This window comes from Mus musculus, chromosome 3, assembly GCF_000001635.26.
Source record: "Mus musculus strain C57BL/6J chromosome 3, GRCm38.p6 C57BL/6J".
NCBI lineage: Eukaryota > Metazoa > Chordata > Mammalia > Rodentia > Muridae > Mus > Mus musculus.
The window spans coordinates 128,143,251-128,162,884 of NC_000069.6; the positions used below are offsets into that span (position 1 = coordinate 128,143,251).

At 40.2% G+C, this 19,634-nt stretch overlaps 1 long non-coding RNA gene across 1 annotated transcript in view; it reads right to left on the reverse strand.

Moving 5' to 3' along the window:
• Positions 1-19,634, reverse strand: part of D030025E07Rik (RIKEN cDNA D030025E07 gene) — a 114,591-nt gene that overhangs the window by 26,236 nt on the left and 68,721 nt on the right. The window contains exon 3 of the long non-coding RNA NR_045704.1: positions 6,533-6,647. This is a non-coding gene — a long non-coding RNA (RIKEN cDNA D030025E07 gene). The remainder of the gene's footprint in view (positions 1-6,532; positions 6,648-19,634) is intronic.

Below are 19,634 nucleotides of genomic sequence, written 5' to 3' on the forward strand. Positions count from 1 at the left end.
CTAAATCAGATAGGAGACTAATATCCAACATATATAAAGAACTCAAGAAGGTGGACCTCAGAAAATCAAATAACCCCCTTAAAAAATGGGGCTCAGAACTGAACAAAGAATTCTCACCTGAGGAATACCGAATGGCAGAGAAGCACCTGAAAAAATGTTCAACATCCTTAATCATCAGGGAAATGCAAATCAAAACAACCCTGAGATTCCACCTCACACCAGTCAGAATGGCTAAGATCAAAAATTCAGGTGACAGCAGATGCTGGCGAGGATGTGGAGAAAGAGGAACACTCCTCCATTGTTGGTGGGATTGCAGGCTTGTACAACCACTCTGGAAATCAGTCTGGCGGTTCCTCAGAAAATTGGACATAGTACTACCGGAGGATCCAGCAATACCTCTCCTGGGCATATATCCAGAAGAAGCCCCAACTGGTAAGAAGGACACATGCTCCACTATGTTCATAGCAGCCTTATTTATAATAGCCAGAAACTGGAAAGAACCCAGATGCCCCTCAACAGAGGAATGGATACAGAAAATGTGGTACATCTACACAATGGAGTACTACTCAGCTATTAAAAAGAATGAATTTATGAAATTCCTAGCCAAATGGATGGACCTGGAGAGCATCATCCTGAGTGAGGTAACACAATCACAAAGGAACTCACACAATATGTACTCACTGATAAGTGGATACTAGCCCAAAACCTAGGATACCCACGATATAAGATACAATTTCCTAAACACATGAAACTCAAGAAAAATGAAGACTGAAGTGTGGACACTATGCCCCTCCTTAGAAGTGGGAACAAAACACCCATGGAAGGAGTTACAGAAACAAAGTATGGAGCTGAGATGAAAGGATGGACCATGTAGAGACTGCCATATCCAGGGATCCACCCCATAATCAGCTTCCAAATGCTGACACCATTGCATACACTAGCAAGATTTTACTGAAAGGACCCAGATGTAGCTGTCTCTTGTGAGACTATGCCGGGGCCTAGCAAACACAGAAGTGGATGCTCACAGTCAGCTAATGGATGGATCACAGGGCTCCCAATGGAGGAGCTAGAGAAAGTACCCAAGGAGCTAAAGGGATCTTCAACCCTATAGGTGGAACAACATTATGAACTAACCAGTACCCCTGAGCTCTTGACTCTAGCTGCATATGTATCAAAAGATGGCCTAGTCGGCCATCACTGGAAAGAGAGGCCCATTGGACACGCAAACTTTATATGCCCCGGTACAGGGGAACGCCAGGGCCAAAGGGGGGGAGTGGGTGGGTAGGGGAGTGGGGGTGGGTGGGTAAGGGGGTCTTTTGGTATAGCATTGGAAATGTAAATGAGCTAAATACCTAATAAAAAATGGAAAAAAAAAAAAAAAAAAAAAAAAAAAAAAAAAAAAGTCAAGAGACAATAACGGTCTTGATCGAAACACATGCCTTGATACAAAACAGTTAATAAATGAAAGAAACAGTCTTGATGTAGCAAAGCTTTCCCACACACAATTATCCTTTCTCGTTTTTTGTCTTGAAACCAGGGAAACTGTTTTCTGTGAAATGTCCTGGTTTCCAGGAAAAGGAACTATCTTTTGGAAATAGGTGGCTACGAGGCAATTTGTTTTGTGTTGTTTCTCTCAATTCCTGTTTCTGGAGTGGCCAAAGTTATGAAGAATCTGTTATCTAATATGTATAAACATTTTGAAGGCCCACATTACATTTGGTGCAGCCAGGCAACTGTTGCAAAGCAATACAGACTTATTAGCAGCTATTTTCACAAAGATTCCATTTAATAATGTTGGTGTAGCCTCTGTAATTTATTTGATTAATAATATTTGATCTGAACCCAAATGGTGACTTCTCACATATATGACAGAAGTAATGAGCCATGGAAGAAGAAGTCTTCAGATGGTCACCAATAACCACTGCTTAGTTAATCCTTTAAATAAACTGGAGTGCAGAATGTGTCCCTTTGAAGTCATAAATAATGTATATTTTTCTTTTGACTTTTAATAAGCCAGTAGGGTTCATCTCCCAGTCTCCAAACACATATATTTTATTATGGGCCTCTGCAGTTTACTTTAATTACTGTGTCTGAGTACTTTGGGAGACTTAGCCCCACTGAAAACAAACAGAGCCTTACCATCTATAAAACATTAGCTCCCTTTGGTTTCTCCTGACGCAGCGGGGGAGGCTCAGCGAGAAACACATGGTGTAAGTAAACACTCATAATTGCATTAGCATTCTCTGGTGGATTGGTAATTCAAGCTCTGCTCCATGATATTGTAGGAGCAGTTAGAACAGGTTTACCCATCTTGTGGTCTGCTGGGGGTTTCATCGAATTCCATGTGAACAGAACTTAAGTAAGTGACGCATGCCCTGGAAACTGTTTGCGGGAGGGACCTTTGTTGTTAACTGGAGGCGCAGGATTGCTGGGATCATTTTGCTTCTTCCCATTAATTTGGCATTTTTTTCCCCCATGTTCTTTAACGTTAAGTTTTTTTAGTCGAGTCACTGGATGACTTCCTGCTGTTTACTATGACCGCACAGCGCTAGAAACAGCTGGCTGACAAACATTTTAGGTTTCCAGTCATCTAGTCTAGATGAGTATGATCAAATACACTTGTCAATAGAAGAAGCCTGCTGATTGCATACGGGATTAATGCATTACTTAAAAAAAATTAGCGGTCGGAAATCCAGGGTTTTAATAATTGCTTTGCATGTAGTGTACAGTGCGGCTCCATTCCTTTCAGTTTACTACTCTATCATTGGCTTAGAATAATTCCTGATGTGGATATGTGCACAGACAACAGGAATGCAAAAATATTGTATTGTAGAAGGCGTGCAACTGACTTAGATACAATATTGAGCCGCATCATTCATCACAAATCCTTTGTGGATCCGAATGTCCCAACCAGTGGAGAACCACTCAGTTCATTTGCTTTTGTGTGCTTTCCCACAGTTTGTGTTCTTAACTAGTTAGACTTTTCTTCACTTTTGGATTTGTTTGTTTGTTTGTTTTGTGTGTTTTTTGTCTTTTGTTTTGTTATTATTATTATTAATTATTATTATCTTTGTGTGTGTATGTTTGCTTTGTGGTTCGACTTTTTTTTTTTTAACCCTATTGTTGAAAACAGGCAAAGTCCCTTCATATGTTATGCTGTCTCTTTGGCACTCCTGTTAAAATAAACCAAATTACCATTGTGATCCAAGTGATTAGCTACCGCTCGCTGTGCAAATAGAGTCTACAGTGGCTTTTCAATAAAAGTGTAATTCAAGGAGTATAATCTTAAAATTTCTGGTGGAAACATCAAGAAAGAAATGGATGGAACATATTTATAAATTGACTAACATTTTTATTTATTAAAAGAACTTTAGTTTGTGTCTTGGAATAGGTTAGAAATGTTAAAATCATCAATGATTCCTAAACATTTAATTTCCTCAAGGTCACCAAGAACACAAAGTATATCTTACTAAAATATATTAAGAGCATTTGTAGAAAATATTACTCCAGTCTGTAATCACTATTAAGAAGGTATTAAGGATATGTTATATAGCTTTTATACTGAAGCTTTGAAATCCCATGTACATTGCTTTTAAAGCCGTCTTCAACAGGGACCAGCTACTTCAGTAAACCACCTGTGGCCAGTGGGTACCATATTGGACAGTAAGATTATCCTTTTTCATACAGATGAAAGAATGGAATGGCTAGAAAATAAATGTGGTGAAAGTTTAAAGTAACCCACACAATCCAAGTTCCTCCTCTGTAGACATTTCCTTAGCATCCATCCCCCTTTTCGGGATTGAAATCTCCTGTATCCTTTGCAAATTTTTATGTCCCTACTCTTATGTTCTCTTAGGCTCTGATGTCATTTCATTGGTTTCTCAGGTTTTCTGTGACTCCTCTCCTGAGGATCTGAGTATCTCGTTTGGGTGCTGTGTCTGCCTAATGGAGAATACAAACTGCACCCGGGTGTCTGTGATGGCAAGCCTCAACAGTGTTTGTGTGAAAGGGACCTAACAATCACCGAGAAAGAGTTAGGCAGAAGCTTTGGCTTTCAAATAGAGAAAGGGGAGGAATTTGTTTGTACTTGGGTGCTGCGGTGCAAGGGCATGCCTTGCTAGTGAAGGGAATCTAGAGAACACGTCAACGGGTTCTTTGATGTTGGAGGGGTCAGCTTAATTGTCAGGAACTGTTGTTTTCATTTTCTTCTCCACATCTCGATTTTTAGAAGCTAATTTACTTTTTATGTAGAGCATATGTCAAAAACCCAATGTTCCACATACTCTCGATAGCTCTATAGGTTTTTGTAATTCTGCTTAAGAAAAACTCTTTCAAAGAGCCATGTCACATTTAGGGGGAAATATCTAAGATTGAATTTTACTGGTGATCAACCACTAGGCGAATAAAAGTTACTTTCAGAGTTTCTCATCTGTTACCTGTTGTGTATACAAAGACATTCCAATCTGGTTGTAGCTGTCTAATTTCAACCTACTCTGTATGAGTTGAGTTTGCAGACTGCAAATAGATGCATATTTTCAAGAATGTAAATTGTAAAAGCAAACCAAATCTGATCATCCAGGTAAAAAACGAAGTTGCTCAGGATATATATTTTAAAATGTTAATACATTTATAGAATGACTTAAAACATTGTATTATTTAATCGATAATGTTGGTCAAAAATGAATCCTTTCATTAGTTAGATATTTTTGTTGTCATTGTTGCTGGCCATAATTATTTAAGGCTATAAATTCTGTCTCATTTTTTGTGAGAACACTCAGGCTTTTAAAATTCTTTTTAAAATTGTTTAAATAATGCAATTCAATTGTATGCTTGAATTTTTTGTATATGGCTTAATACATACAATGTATATTTTACATATATAGCAAAACTATAAATAAATAAATAAAGTGAAAATATATATTATATTTAACTTGTAAAGTAGACCATGTATATTTTTATGTCAGCCATGTGTTTTGAGGATTCCTTTTAAACATAAAATCTGACACAGCATTCACTGCTTAGATATTTTCTTATGTAATTTTCAGTATTTGATGAAGAAGTCCTAGAATTTCAAATTGCCTCCTTGAATTTTTTTTTTAATTAACATTGGAAAAAGTATACTGATATATACCCTAAGAAGACGCAATTTCCTAAAATAAAAATCCTTGGTAATATAAATAATGCAGTAGAACAAGATCTTTTTTCTTAAACATTTAAATCAGTGAGTCATGAGGCAATTTTTTAAAAATTGGAATAATGTGGCATAAATAATAATGTACTTTGTAGAATTGTTTTCCAGAGTAACTGTTTGTAGAATAATAAATGTTTTCTACAATTTATCTAGGCTTCTTATGTATGTATTAGCCCCATTTTAATATCATGAAGGAGATCATCTGTCAAGACTTTCAAGATTTTCACCCGATTACAAAATGGACAGTGTCAACTGTTTCTTTGACTGACATCCATAGACTCTCTCCCGGTGATTTTCTCTGGCTTCCGGAGCCAGGTCGTCTTTGTAAAGGCTTTTTTTTTTTTTTTTTTTTTTTTTTTTGCCTCCTGCCAAGGCTTGAACCGCCTGATAAGAACACCCAGCAGCTTAAGGAAGGTGCCTGAGAGACTCGAATGGCTGGTGAGGAATCAAAACTATGCTTTAATCCTGTGTTCATTTTCATATCACAAAAGGTACTGCAGAACGATTGGCATTCGTAGAAGAAAAAGGCAAGCGCAATTAAAAACCAGCCTCTAATCCCCTCTGCCTGGGTTTAGAACCAGAGCCAAAAGAAATAGTGTTTTAACAGGTACATGCACCCTCGGGGGAAGCACACTCGGACCACCTAGCTGGTGAGATGAGAAGATAATAGGATCCCCTTGTATCAGTGGCCCAACAAATTGTACTCCAAGAAGGGTGGCCAACAATGGGCCATAGAACTAGTGGGTGGCCATCAAAAACTGTAGTTCGTGACACTGGCTGAGTACGTGTTACAGCCAATAAATGCGATCTTTCTGAGGAGCCTTCTGCCTTGGCAGAGAAGACACCCATGTTAGTGTTTGAGAAGACCTTAGAGTGGGTACCCTGGCATTTCCAACCGATTGAAGAGCAGCCGGATCTGCTAACCACTAATTAGCCTAATTGACACCAAATGGAAGGAGTGACTCAGCTGTTGCAAAGACCCTGCCTAATAGTGGTGTTGTATCTCGGTGCCTGAATGTGAAACGCCTATTAACTGCACCCCCTGTAAGAGAAACCTCCGCATTATATCAATATTGGGGAAGTTGAGGATTAAAGTGCGAATTAATCTGTCAGTTTGTCCCACCCTGTCAGCACTCTTGTCCTCAGGAATACCAACAAAGCTGGGTTGCCTGATTTAAACTCTGTTATTGCCACAGTGGGAGGTTGGCTGATAGGTAGAATCACAAACCATAGGGTTTCTTGAGCACACCAGTGCTTCCAAAGTCAAAGAGGAGAAAAGCCAAGAAAGAAATTCAGTAATGGATACTGAAGAAGTGTTCGCTATTGAATATAGGGACTTACCTTAGTGTTAGGCTTTGAACACAACAAAGCAGTATTTTTCATCAGTAGAATTTTGTTTTCTGTTCAAGGTATTGGTTTTCAGTTGATAGACGGAGCAGGTGTTGGTTGGTGTCTTCTAAACAAAACAAGACAAGGAGTCTTCAAAGCTTGAATATTGAAGTAAATTAACTACAAGTTATGACTAAACACTGGAAGTCAACCAACTTTAGCTGGAGTTAGTTATCTTCTTATACTAAAAGGCTAATTTCTTAGGGAGGGGAAAATAGTTGGCATACTTCCACCTCTCCAGAAGGGAGAACTTTCTCCTTCTAGGTGGTGGTGCATGCTGGTCATGAGATGTATTCTATGTGAGCGTTTTCATCGGAGTGGTCATGAACAAGCGTTTATAGTCCTGAACAGTGATCTTAATCTGGTATCATTCATTCATTCATTCATTCATTCATTCATCTGAGAAGCACTTCTGCTTCGTAAGTCACTAAACTAGAGCACAGACTAGCCAGGAAGACACCAGCCTGGCTTCAGGAAGGATATTTCCACTGAAATTTGTGGGGAGCAGTAATCTCAATGGGGCTTAGGAAAATGGAGGAAAATTGGGAACAATGTGTGTTTTTAAGGAGATGAAGTTGGTGAATTGATGCTACCTATAACCGTTCCTTCTCACATCAGCTCAGCAGATCTTCGACAAACAAAACACTGGGAAAAAACTGAGCCTCGTAGCTTCCTGGTTTCCCAAGCGGAGCAAGAAGGCGAGGTAGAGATTACTCATGTCAACTGTAGCACACACTATCTGCTGGTGAAGAGGAAAACTACGAAGGAAGTATTGAGTGAGTAGAGAGTTAAGTAATAACATTTGTTGCATATAATTCTGAGACAGGAACATTCTTCTATTGCCACTATTCAATTTTTTTTTTTTGCCTGCATGCAGGCATTTGTCTATACATCAAATGCATGCTTGGTGCCCACAGATGCCAGAGGAGAGCACTGAATCCCTGGGAATGAGTTAACAGATGGTTGTGAGCTGCAGTGTGGCTTCTGGCAACCAAACCTGGGTCTTCTGCAAGAGTAGCAAGCGCTCTTAACTGCTGAGTCCTCTCTGCAGGCCCCACTTATTTATTTATTTATTTATTTATTTCAATTGATCAATTGGCCTAAGCGCCAGGGTATCTGACTTGAAAGTTTGGAGGGACCATAGCAGTACAAATAGCAAACATTTGGGGTAATTTTAGAAATAGGTATTTTCCTCTAATAATTTAGCAAGCTAATTCTTTCTCTGCTAACCTGAGGAATCACGGGGCATTCTCTTTTTCTATCAAGGACTTTCATGTTGTTACATATTAAAATAGCTGTGGGTAATTACGGGCATTCTTGTAAGGAGCTGCGGAGGGGAGTTGAGTCTCCCCTTAGTTATTCAGCAAGCGTCTATCTAGCTCTTTCACAGAGGGAGGCAGACAACTTGCTGTGTGTTTACCACGTGGACCAGTTTGTGCTGACTCTGGGAGTTCATGGGTAGAAGGGCGTTGTGGTAGAAGGTGCTGATCACCACATTGTTTGTTGAAACTGTGCTTTCAGGAATAATTACAGTTTCTTAGCCTTCCTTTGACTTTAGTCTTTGTGGTAGGAAGCAAGCCTCTAGTGCTTTGGGTATGAGAAACAATTGTGGCAGTTGCTTTTTTCTTTCATCCCCCCCACCCCCATTCTCCCCACAGGTGACAAGAATATCAAATATGCAATATGGCAAGAGGACATGAAACTATAAACACCCTGAGTTCAGCCTAAAAGGCTCTAGATAAAAGACTCAGCAACTGACCTCAATTTTCTAGAGGGGAGAGGGGTGCAATGGGCCAGGGACAGGATTTCCTGGTCACTGTTAACCACTGGGGGTGGGGGGTGGGGTGGGCATGACAAATTTGGGTGTGTCTAACTTCCACTTGTGTTTTTAAGGTCTCCATGATGGGAGAAGCTGTCAGCACCTTGCAGAAGGTCTCCGGACCCAGGGAGTTTGTATCCCCTCCGGAGTCTGATGTCACTGGCTTTGTGTGGAGATCTTTAAATTGGTCAGGACACAGATATTTACTCCAAAGGAGCTGCCACAAACCAGAGCTATAAGCTGCTCCTTGCCCTGGAGAAATGGGTGTTAATGGCTTACCAGCACACCATGGGCTACGAGAGATTTAGTGTCTCCGTGAATCACCTGATACAGGCAACCACACTATGTCTGGTTTCCGCAGTTAGCGCTTCATGGCTCAATAGAGTGAAAATCCCGCCTAAACCGTTTAGTCACTGGGAAGCTGAGTCGCTGCAGGCGCTTGGCAATGACACAGAGACAAGCAACAACGTGGCGATTGTAAATTTGCGTCATTCTCAAGTTGTTAGTAGAAGGAAAGCAAAACCGCATACAACTTGGAACTTGTAGCGTTAAACAATGCATTTTATTGTGCGTATCAGGCTCGGATCTTCAAGCATCTCTCCAAGCAAGGTGTAACTGAGAGGGGGAGGGATCAAAACAACAGAAGGGTAGCAAAAGTGCGCTAGAATTTGCATTGTCCTCTCTTGTTACAAGTTGCAAGTAGGGATGATTTTGATAGTATTTCTGAGAATTTTGCTGTATATAAATATCTGTGTCTACTGGCTGGAATTAATATCCCAGACTAATGTGTCTACACTCCTAGCTTATTATCTGTCTTGTTCAGTAGTTTCATCCTTCTGACTATAACTGTTTTTACGTGTCAAATAATATCATTTTTGTAAACATTATACCCGGGTGAACGTAGACAGACTTCTCTTGACTTCTGTGTGTTTTGGGTTGTAGGTACCAAATATTTGTTGATTTTTTGAACCAAACATATTTACCTTCTCTGATACTGTGGCTTTCTTATAGCTTCCTGAGTAAGTTTAAAGAGACTGAAAGTTAGTATAATTAATATATTTAACTGCACAAACACTTTACAATTCCATACAATGTAAGAAAGAGTAAAAAATAATCTATATTATCCGGAGGAAGTGACATAGGAGAAAGATAGGACCTCCATTTTCTGTTTCACACACATGTATTGTCTGAATTTGTTACAATAAATGTAAATATTAATTCAAAATACGTTCAAGTTTCAATTTTGTCAGCTCCTTTCGCACCTGCTCCAGAAATGGAATGAAAGAGGCCGAGAACACCACATGCCAATTTTTTTTCTATCTTTCAAAATAAAAATGAAAATGAAGAAAAATGCAGCCAAAAAAGTTGTATGTATTGAAATTTCAGGGGATTACAGGAATATTTTCCCCAATGATAATAATAAAAAAAATCCTAAAAATTCAAGCTTAGGTGGAAAGATAATGAGAGCAGGGACGGAAGCTTCAAACCTAGACGTACGCACCTTTTAACAAGATGAAAGTAGCGATTTAAAGTCTCAGTGGTCAGAAAAGCAGTTTGAGGTGTGCGGTTACCACACTGCGTCGGCTTTTTGGCTGGAGAGCTATTTCAGATCCCTTTGTGGTATGTTTGGCAATACACTTAAAAGATTACTCCTTAAGCTACTAATAATCCGGCTTCAGGCAATTTTCTGTCTGTCTGTCCAGCCACCTATTCTCTCTCTGGTTTGCAAAAAAAGGGGAGGGGGCAAGAACAACGAAACAGGAAGACAATGTAATCCTCTTCTGAGTTCCCCCGCCCTGCCCCGCCCCGCCCTGCTCCCAGAAGTTTCTGACAGCCCTGAAATTACTCGAAGGCTAATGTACTCCCCATCGGTGTCAACACTGATTTTTAAGCTTCTTCCCAGGGATGCAGGGGACAGGACAGGAGGTGGGAGATAGTTTGGGCTGGAGTCATTGTGAAGGCTTCTCAGCTTCCTTTGTGTTTCCATCTGTCTGTTTCAGGGTTCTAATTTAGGTTATTGAAGGCAAATCTTTTTAGAGTTTTAAGTTGGGTTTCTATAGGTTCCATTTACAGGATGTGGCTCCAACTAGTTCAGCTAGAGACAAAACTAATGTGTGTGTCAGGGCTGTATGATAGAGGCAGCCTGCTTGGAACAAATCCGTACTAGTGCCTGTTTACCCAGGATCCCTATTCTTGAGGAAACAGACTTTAAACACACATATACGCACGCGCGCACACACACACACACACACACACACACACACACACATGCACACACACGCATATTTATATATACACAAGTCTAATGTAAAATTATTTAAAAATGTATTTTATCTCACAGCATCTTCGGGACTGTGTGTAATCCTCCAAACTGTTTAGGCTCGTGAAAAGCTTTTAGGTGTGCAAGATTTTCTACGAGACCATCAATCGTACATCTCTTTGAATCGATAGTATTCTTTATCCACATTGGGTCTGCAAGTTTTAACCATCATTTCTTTGTGGCAGATCTGATACATATATATCAGGAATTTATTACCCTCAGCTCTGGAGGTTGAAAAGTCCCAAATCAGGGTGGTGCCTGTTTTGCTTCCTGGTGAGAGCCTTCTGACTTATAGATAGTAGCTTCTTGCTGGAAAATTCTCATAAATACTTCATTATCTCTCAAAGGATTCCATTACAACGAATGTCACATGAACGAAACTGGGGACACACACACACACACACACATACTTCGTGATGATAGCCCACTTACACAGAAGTGGAAATGGTATTAATAGCCCATAATGCTCTTCTTTGCATGAAAACATTTGTTAAGTGTCTCTTCCTATACCAGCTGTGTCTCTGTTTCTGTTTCCTCCTGTGGGGGATTCTGTCCTCACACATCCTTGGGTTCTTATCGTGGCTCCAGGGTAAAGAATAGAACTCAAGACTCAGAAATCTCTAGCACACTGCAATTCACAAATTGCAGTGATTGAGTCAGGGGGTAGAAATTCACTCAGAAAATCTGAGCCTAGGAAGCAAGAAGGCTTTGGTGGGGATTGCAAAGGGAAAGACACTCCCACCTAAGCTAAGTAGATGATGGGAGATGGCTGCTGGATCCTGTCATCATCTCCACACATTGGCTTGAAAGTCATTTTGGTTTGATGATGGTATCTGCTCATCAAACTGCCAACTTAGAAATCCATGTGGGGATTTCTTAGGCCTAGGAAGATGCCTTTCCTGCTTCAGTGGATCAAGCCTCAAGGCATACTCTTGTTTGCTTTCTGCTTGCATGGCCCGTTGTACTCTTCTGCTCTGCATCTGCTGGCAAGGTCTTTAGTGCCAAGTACTTGTCTGCCACATTCTCTAAGGATGCTCCCTTTCACTACGCTTTATGTCTGGATCTTTCCTTCACAGATAGCACGAAGCTCTGTCGGCTCCTGTAGGCCTCTACTAAACGTCGCTTCACCATGGAGCCTTTATTCATCTCCTTTAGAGCACCAACTCTTTGTTCCTCTCCTCTCTGGGGACACGATAGCTCTCTTTCATGACTTACTTTTCTTCATTTCACAAGCATCTGACATGCAATGTGTTTACGCTATTCATTTGTTTCCTGTTTGACTTCCCTAGGTAAAATATAGGCAACCCTAACGACAGGGATGTGGTTTGAGGGTAACAAGAAGGGCTCAGTTGCCTGTTTCCAGCTGACATGTGTTTTGGTCACAAAGATTTAAACTTCATCAATGGGTAAATTGATTGATAAATTCACAGGCGAATGGACCGTTAAGTGGTGAAGCCTGATGGAAGAAGTGGGTCACCAGGGATGTTTCTGAAGGATGTCTTACCCTCTAGACCTTTCTCCCCTTCTCTCAGCTCGTCCACCTTACTACAAACTCCTCATTATGGTGGTCTAAGTAAGATAGGTACACAGTATGGAAGTGGATATCTGAGCATGGATCAAAATCTCTGCTACTATGAACCAAAGTAAAGCTTTTCTTCTTCATGTTGTTTCTCTCAGGTATTGTGTGTGTGTGTGTGTGTGTGTGTGTGTGTGTGTATGTTTGAGGCTCATGTATACATGTGACCATGTGTCTGCAAGTGTGTGTGTGTGTGTGTGTGTGTGTGTTTGTGTGTGTGTGTGTGTGTGTGTGTGTGTGTGTGTGTAGGCCAGAGGAGATCTTTGGGTACTTTATTCCCTTGGGTCAAGTACTCCTACTGGAGCTGTTGGTGATCAACAGAACATAGAAAGAGTGACAACCACACAAGCACATTTCCTTAGCTTGTCTCTTGCTCTACTAAGCAGAGACTGCTTTCTTAGTTGGGATGGGACACCTTAGTGTACTATTAAAGTGCTAAACTCAAAATAAGAACGAGATGGAAGGTTGTAAGTGTGGTATTGTCTTATTCCTTTCTTTGGCTTTCATTTAAATGACTTGGTTTAGGATGAAAGAACAGTCTGCACTGTGGTCCAGCCTCTCTTCTGATATAGTTTCCTTGACTATGTTTCAGAGCTCACTTCTCTTTCAGTCCTCCTGACAGGTAGTTCCGCTTCTTCTCTTGTTTGCTGGCTCTGCTCTGTGATTCCCCTGTCTTTGTATCCCTGTCTGTCTGTCTGTCTGTCTGTCTCTCTCTCTCTCTGCTCTGCTCTTCTGTACTCTGCTCCACTGTCACACCAGTTATCTCAGGTATGTTAGTTAAATTTGACTAAGTTGCTTTTCATCAACATAAAGATCAACATAAAAGGAGATGCTTACATAGGCCTCACCCTGGCTATTCAGAATTAATCAGATCATTTTAAAACCTAGATTAAGACCTTACTTACATTTTTGGCAAAAAATTTTAAATAAATATATCAAAAAGGATATATGAACGGACAACATACACATGAAAAGATACTTTACATTATTTGTCATTAGGAAAACACAAAACTATAGCAAAAGTGAGGTACTATAACAGCATCCCAATTAAAGAACTCTAGAGATATAGGACAGTTTCAAAAGCTGTCACATGAGTGTTCACATACTGTCAACCATGACCATCCCTAGAAAATAGGTAAATATCTTTCATTATATGCCTACTGTGTATTAGAAATTGTGCAAAATGCTGTGTGAGTATTCACTCATTTAAAGAGCAAACTACTGGGCTGGGGTTGTAATTCAGTTAAAAGGGTGCTTTCTTTTCATGTGTGAGGCCCTAAGCTTAATTCCTAGTACTGACAATAGTAATAATAATCAAATGAAATAAAAACCAAACACCTCTGTGCAGAGGATATTATAAAATTAATTTTAACAATACATTTCAAGCTAGGTATGATGGTGTATTTCTGTAATACCAGCTAATTGAGAGACTGAGGCAAGAGATGTGAGTTTGAGGCCACACTAAGCACCACAGCAAATTCTGTTTCAAAACCAACCAATTAACCAACCAAGAAACTAATCAAACTATCACTAAGCCAATCAACCAATCAACCAACCAACTAACCAACCAACTTATCCACCTACCCACCCACCCACCTACCAACCACTAATCAACAGACCAATCAGCCAACAAACTAACCATTCAACCAATCAGCCAACTAACTAACTAACCAACCAACCAACCAACCAACCCACCCACCCACCAACCAAATAGCCAATCAGTCAGCCAACAAATCAACCACCCAACTAACTGACCAATCAGCCAACCAACCAACCAATCAACCAACCAACCAACCAACCAGCCAGTCAACCAACCAACCAACCAACCAACCAACCAACCAACCAACCAACTTACTAAAGAACCAAGCAACCAAGCAACCAACCAACAAACCAATCAACTATATAGTTTTGAAGATTTAATTTTGTTATTTTTAGTTGCATGTCTCTGTCTGCATGTGGGTAAGCATATGCATATGCCCACAAAGGCATGTGATCATCTGGACCTGGAGTTACAGGTTATTGTGAGTTCTCTGGTGTGGGCACAGGGAACTGAACTTGGATCCCCTACAGCAGAAGTAAGGACTCCTAAGTGCTGAGCCATCTTTCCAACACCCCCCCCACACACACACACAAATTTATAGGACAGTACATTTTAAAAAGAACACAATTATTTTTGTGGAGAACCGTTGAGATATAATCTGTATTTACATACTATAATATCTGATAATATATAGCACATTATTTTATTTTTTATCAGTCAATAGTAGTAAGGTTGCTGATGCAGGTAGACCAAGTAATTTGTATTCTTAATTAGTGCTTTTATCTAATGATAAGAGTAATACTATTGTAAAATATTTAAAATATTTTTACTTAGTTTGACTAATATCTTTACAGCTTGGAATGTAGAATACTCATTTTATTTTAGTGTATTAATTCAAATGGCTGGCTATAGTTAAGTGGAACATGAAGCTTACCAAAATAATTGAAAGTTAATTTAAAGAATCTTAAGAATTTCATACCTTTTGCAAAAAAGACAAAACTGCATAAAATTACTACTCTTTATAAGACTTATAAAGGACTTAAAATTCTCAGCTCAGAAACCCCATTGATATAGATCACTGTATTCTATTCTTGAGAGTAACTGTAGAAAAGATATATTTTTAAACATTCTATTTCTTCTGTTATTTTTATTAGCTTATTGAAGGAAACTTGATAAAATAAGCATTAAGTTACTAGGTACTAGAACTTCAGCAAAACCTCGTTTAATTTCACTCCTTTTTACTCAGAGAAGCTGAGGATCTGGGGACCAACATTAGTCTGGTTTCCTGTCTGTCGTCTTTGATGATGTCTGTCTCATGAAGATGAGATAGGGGTTCTGATTCTCTGGCTGTCTCTTTGAGAAACTCCTCCTAAGTGTGTTGTTCTCAAACAATCCACAGTTATGGTTTGCTAGGTCCTAGATCACTCCCTCATTTACTTACTTTATTTTTACTTATGTAAAAGAACAGATGGCAGCTAATCTTTATCTTCTATTTTAATATTTGGTTTGTATGTAACATTTCCTATGTCCCTTTGCCATTCCACTCACCTTCAGCTTATCATCATTTTAAAACCTCTTTTGCTAGACAAACACAAATTCCTCCTCCACCTCTCTTTATTTTTTTTCACTTCTTTAAAATTCAAATTGGATCCAATAACTAATTGCTGAGAGACAGTTTTAAATAATTATATGTAAAAAATATTCTTCACTTTAGTTTAAAGGTTAATAATTTCTAGTCTTTTGTCTTTATTGTGTATAAATCTACTTTCATAGTAGCTGAATGAGGTGAAAATACAGGATTTCAGGAAATACTATATAATATCATAGTATAATAATTGACCATTTTGGAGTTCTCCTGAAAAGATGAGCATATGTATATCTATACATGTGTAGGTTTATGTATATACATATGCATATGTATGTATCGCTTCATTTGGCGAGGGCCTGCAACTTTCTCATTTATCCTGAGAGCACGGTGAAACTGCTCAGTAGAGGAAATAGATAGCAGAGGTAAGAGGAAATAGAGCCATTCTAGAAATATTTATTGTCAATAAATATTCTTCATGCAGGATAAGAGACAAGAAACAGTAATCTTATGTTGGATTTTTGACTTATCAATTTTGTAGGACCCGAGAAGACTAAACTGTTTTTGTTTTAAAAAAATGGTGGTGTTGTTCAGAAAAAAAAAAGATTTCAGGAGTCATAGATTTTGCTTGATCATTTGGTTCTGCTTTGTAAAATGGCCCCATGAGCTGTCAGTAACAGTTCTCTATCAAGCTTAGTCCATTCTCATTTCTCAGGCTAGGTGCAGCTTGAGGCTAACTGCAGGTTGGCATTGTTCTTCACGTCTGCAGGCAAAGATGTCGAGAATGCTATATATTAAGGCATTTTAAAGACTAGGAGATTTCCCACTCGCCATTTTCTCTGCTATCTGACTATGTTTGATGATTACTAACCTTCGTTGTGAATGATGGGGTTTAAATTAAGCTATAGTAGAACTTGTCCCCCAAAGGAGATTATATGTCAGCATCTAACCCCTTTGCAGTGATGAGCCTTTTATGACCTTTGGCTATAATTTGGGATGTTTCCAGGAGAAAGTCAAGAAAATAAAACTTTTGCCTAAAACCCTGGGAAGATGAGGATCTTATTACATGGGGACAGATATCTGAAATGAATTCTGTGAGCAGGGGCTAGAAAGTTAATGGTGAAAATAGGGAAAGGAGTTTCACTAAATGGCGAGATGGTTACAATAACAGATTCCTCAGCTGCGCATGTGTGCTTTGATGGTGCACAGACCCACCCTGCTGGGGAGGGCATGCTTCTTTTCAAACATCACAGTTACATTTGGTGTTGGTCCAACACAACGAAGGGGAAAGAACACTAGAGGTCACTGTAGCCAGGCAGCATTTGGGCCATTGTGTTCCATGATAGCTAATATCCATGGCACTATGTCCCTTGATTAGGGCAATTGTCAGCAGCAGTTTTCTGTTTGCTGCAGCACCCAAGTGTTTTTATAGGGAACTGGGTCTTCCTGTTCCTGAGAGACTAGTTTACACATCTCTCTACATTGTATGTTTTTAGATAGAGGTAGCTCCCGTTTTAATAAGCCACTAATTTAACAAGGAGCTGTACAAATGCCGAAGACATGTTGCACATTTCTGCTGATATTGAATAGTACATAAAGTTTTGACTCTGTGCTAAATCTCTGTCCTACAGTTGAACCTCGACGTCAGTTTCTAAAGTTGGGCTGTGACAGAATAACGTTGAGGAGATGTATGATTGTGGTGCTCATGATGTCTGCCCTGACTGCAGATACCCAAGAGATGGAGGTTCCATAAGGAAGAGAGAAGGGGAGGGACTGCTTACTATGTAATAATCGCTATTAGTAAGGACAGCATGTGACCCAGAATAGCATGCCAAATGCAAAGTGTGCCAAGAGCATCAAGAAGGTCCAATCTTATGGAAGTCAACAGCCAGGCCTGCTGCCTTAGCAGAGCAGCAGAAGCAAAGGCCCTGGGATATTTGGTATTTATTGTTGCCCCTTGTTTTGGATTCCAGGCCTTAGCTAAATCTTTCCCAGCACAGCAAACCCATGGTTAACTTGACAACAGTAGGAAGGCCATGGGAGAGAGCTACAATTAGCCTCCCCTTGCAAACAAAACATTAGGGGGGAAAAAAAACCTACAGGCAAAGCACATGTGATTTTTAATGACAGTTGGCAGATGAAGAAGGATTCCCCTTAGAAATGAGAACATACTTGTGTTACTACACAATAACCAGAGAGGAGACATTCCTCAGAAAGGGGCTAATTATCCATGCTGAAGTGAAGAGAGAGGGAAAAAAAAAGAAGAATGTGAAAGACAGAATAGTCATAATTAGAAAGTAGATTGCTCCTAACACAGGAATTCAATGATGCTGTTGGCAGGTGGTTTTCTTTAAGTTATGGTTCTCTTAAGTCTGCTCTCAAAGTGTTTTCTGTAAGGGACAGTGCTAGCCATGGTAACCGCTCAGTCTCCGAGGAGTTTCAGATAACAGCTAATCAGAAGTGAGCAAGATGCTTACCTGCTATGAGCCTCAAGTCCACTACCAGAAAGAGTCGGAGGCCTCTCAACATGCCAGCTGAATGCTGCCTTAGAGTATCTTGAGACTCTCTGGGACTTGAACCTCTGCAACTCTATTATGCACTGTGGTGGAGCAACTTTAGGAACATCTTTTAACTCACTCTGCTTAATATGTTAGTAATAACAGGAGGCCAAGAAAAAGCCATGGCAGGGTTAGAAGGAATATGTGGAGAGACTGAAGCCACACTCCTTTTGATCTCCTCAGGTTTATTTTACTATTTTATGTGCATGAACATTTCTGTCTACGTGCATGCATGTACACCAAGTGTGTGCCTGCTGCCAGTGGAGGTCAGAAGAAGGCACAGATCCCCTGGAATAGGAGTGACAGGTGAGCCACCATGTGGGAGCTGAGAATCAAACCTAGGTCATCTTCAAGAGCAACAAGTGCTCCTGACTATCAAGTTGGCTTACCCTAGAAAAAAAAAGACTGTGGATTGGAGGAGGGAGCCAGCTCTGAAGAGGCCAGGAGAAGGCAAGGGATGCAGCAAGAAGGCAACAGGAAAAGGGACAATGGTAAGAAAGAGTTCGTGAGTACCCAAGTCAAGGCCATTTCTGTTTTGTTTTGGATTTGGAAACAGGGTCTCACTCTGTAGTGGAGGCTGGATTCGATCTCAGTATGCAGCTCAGGCTGGCCTTGTACTCACAGCAGTCCTCTGGTCTCCAGCCCCTTCTTGAGTGCTGGGATGAGAGGTGCCAGCCATCCTGCCCATCAGGAAGACATCCTTAAGCAGTGGTGGGGTATCAGAACTGACAAGGTAGTCCTGTTGGATAGCGTTTACCGGCACAGGGAGCGTGGCCTTGCTTCCCACCCAACTCTTACTTAAATGGGCACCGATGCTTGCTTGTGATTGTATGCAGTGTGGGAATCTGAGTAGTCCTGGTAAATGCAGATGGTTATAAATAATGAAGCAGACAGATCTTCAGATCTTTATTCCAAAGTACTCTCCATTCTTAGAAGTTGGGCTTTGAATCTAGAAGCTCCCATGTACAGACTCAATCTCAGAAAAATGGAAACATTGTTGGGAAACATGATTGAAACCTAGGCCAAGGCCCAGAGATCCTAACGCTGTGAAAATGCCCCAGGGGCTGTTGGGAACCCCCAGGGATTGTTTATGCCGAGAAACCGTCAACTAGAATATATTCTGAACATTAAATTTTTCCATCGTGCCAGTTTCCATTGCCAATTACTTGCCAGGTTTGGAATGTTCTGGAATTAGCTTTGCTCAGGTGGTACAGTATGTGTCCTACTTTATTAAACCTGAAGCTATCAATGAACTGGGCTGAGGATGATGCTGGGTTTCTTGCTCCCTTGTGATCGTCACTCCCTTACCTGTATGTAGCTCCTTTAACTCTTTGAAGCTCCAGAATTTTCTTTTAGAAACTTTTTCTTGGTATTTTTATTACTTGGGATTGATTTTCTTCGCAAATAAAGCCTTCCCAGATTGTACCTGCATCCATTTTTCGTTTCATCGTTATGTCTAGACGGGTCAGTGAGTTCCCTGTTTACCTTGCCCATACCTTTTCTGAACTGTGCTGATGTTCTTGACGACCACTGAGGGGAGCCACATACCTATACTTGTCAGTCTGAAGCGTGTGCCCCTTTAATGGAGCTGAGGTCAACCCTAGCTATGCCTGATAAGAAAAGTAACGCGCTAAATGCTCTCAGAAAGAAAACAGC